Source organism: Cupressus sempervirens, chromosome 6 (genome assembly GCF_028749045.1).
Source record: "Cupressus sempervirens isolate cs-2001-9-10 chromosome 6, ASM2874904v1, whole genome shotgun sequence".
Lineage (NCBI taxonomy): Eukaryota > Viridiplantae > Streptophyta > Pinopsida > Cupressales > Cupressaceae > Cupressus > Cupressus sempervirens.
In genome coordinates this window covers 560,086,284-560,087,395 of record NC_143123.1, presented here as the reverse complement: position 1 = coordinate 560,087,395, position 1,112 = coordinate 560,086,284, and the positions used below count along the sequence as shown (strand labels likewise).

Below are 1,112 nucleotides of genomic sequence, written 5' to 3'. Positions count from 1 at the left end.
ACTGCTGGTGATTCAACTATTTTTTTCAATTGATCTTTTCAATATAAAATGAAGCTTATATACTCAATTAAGAGAAACTAATCTTTACTAACAGTGGACCTCTACTTTTTCACTTAACCCGGTACCCTTCCTTATTAAAACCATAAAACAATCAAAGGATTAACCAGTCACACATTCGAATCCATTATTTTCACGGCATTCCAATAACTCTGAAATGATAGAATAGACAGAGATTTATTCAAACACAATACAACAATTTTGATTGGCTAACATCGGAGCCTATTAATGGGCCACGTTTATGCCTTATTATGTAATAAACTAATCTAACCTAAGCGTAATATTGAACGCTACAATTGTATTAAAACCAGTGATACGGGCATCATAAACCGCTGCGTACCCACGAGCATATCAAAAGTGCCCAGTTCCTCCAACCACAGAAACCTCCCTTGGAGTTGTGAAAAATGGATCTACACCCTGAAATTGAAGCGTGCTGCCATTAAACTTCTCGTTCTCAAACACAGCAGTTAAAGCCAGAGTTAACGAAGAACCTTTAAGGTCTGCATATGAATATATTCCTTTCGCTCTGCCCACATATTTTGAAGAAGGTTCGACTCCTTCAGTTAAAAGGTCGTCTGCAACGAGTGTGGTTCCAAACGAGAGCAAATCTGAGTAAGACCCATTTACTCCCGCAACTCTTATGGCTGTGATATTTGATCCAGTCGAAGTGTCATGCATGTAAAACACAATCTTCTTTTCAACAAATGCTACTGAATTGGCCGTACATAGTGCAAGGAAGACAAAGATGAGAACGAGCTTTAATGGAGCATTCGAAGCCATTGAAAATGGGAAATTTGATTTATGGTAGAGGTAATACAATGTGTATATAGATAATATTTGACTATAAACTAATAACTTCGCAGACTTTTTGATTGCGTTCAGATCTGGGGAAATCACATGACAAGTAAGACTTGTTAAAAGAACACGTCCCGTGAAGGCAATATAAAAATAAACAAATATAACTAATCATGATCTGAGTTGGTCTGCTTCTATATTCCAAATTTGATTCCTGTCATTTTGGCTAAAGAAAGAAAGCAAAATATCGGATCTTTTTG

General features: G+C 36.5%; 1 pseudogene; it reads right to left on the bottom strand.

Moving 5' to 3' along the window:
- Window positions 1–215: 215 nt before the first annotated feature.
- On the bottom strand, window positions 216–846 carry LOC149553492 (dirigent protein 2 pseudogene; annotated as a pseudogene).
- Window positions 847–1,112: the final 266 nt, after the last annotated feature.